Consider the following 987-nt stretch of genomic DNA (forward strand, 5'->3'; position numbering starts at 1 on the left):
CCCTATGTATATGTACTGTATATGTACACCGATCAGGCATAACATTATGACCACCTTCCTAATATTGTGTTGGTCCTACTTTTGCTGCCAAAACAGCCCTGACCCATCAAGGCATGGACTCCACTAGACCCCTGAAGGTGTGCTGTGGTATCTGGCACCAAGATGTTAGCAGCAGATCCTTTAAGTCCTATAAGTTGCGAGGTGGGGCCACCATGGATCGGACTTGTTTGTTCAGCACATCCCACAGATGCTAGATTGGATTGAGATCTGGGGAATTTGGAGGCCAAGTCAACACCTCAGACTTTTTGTTCTCATCAAGCCATTCCTGAACCATTTTTGCTTTGTGGCAGGGCATTATCCTGCTGAAAGAGGCCACAGCCACCAGGTAATACCGTTTCCATGAGAGGGTGTACATGGTTTGCAACAATGCTAGGTGGTACGTGTCAAAGTGACATCCACATGGATGGCATGATCCAGGTTTCCCAGCAGAACATTGCCCAAAGCATCACACTGCCTCTGCCGGCTTTCCTGCTTCCCATAGTGTATCCTGGTGCCATGTGTTCCTCAGGTAAGCGACACACATGAACCCGGCCATCCACGTGATGTAAAAGAAAACGTGATTCATCAGACCAGGCCACCTTCTTCCATTGCTCCGTGGTCCAGTTCTGATGCTCATGTGCCCACTGATGAGATGAAGAGATAATTGGTGTTATTCACTTCCCCTGTCAGTGGTCAGGATGCTATGCCTGTTATGTATATGTATGTGTGTGAGAACTTGTTTTTACTACTTTGTGAGCTTAAATCAGACTTCACAAAGACAAACTTAGTTTTATATAAGACTAAATATACTATTGTCCAAACCTACACCAACCCTAAGCCTACCTGTCACAGAAAACATTCTTATATATAAGAATGTTAGTTACACTTTATTTTAAGGTGTCCTTGTTACAGTGTAATTATACATTTAAGTACTGAGTAATATTAATT

The sequence above is a fragment of the Sinocyclocheilus anshuiensis genome, unplaced genomic scaffold (assembly GCF_001515605.1).
Source record: "Sinocyclocheilus anshuiensis isolate Anshui unplaced genomic scaffold, SAMN03320099.WGS_v1.1 scaffold1531, whole genome shotgun sequence".
Taxonomy (NCBI): Eukaryota; Metazoa; Chordata; class Actinopteri; order Cypriniformes; family Cyprinidae; genus Sinocyclocheilus; species Sinocyclocheilus anshuiensis.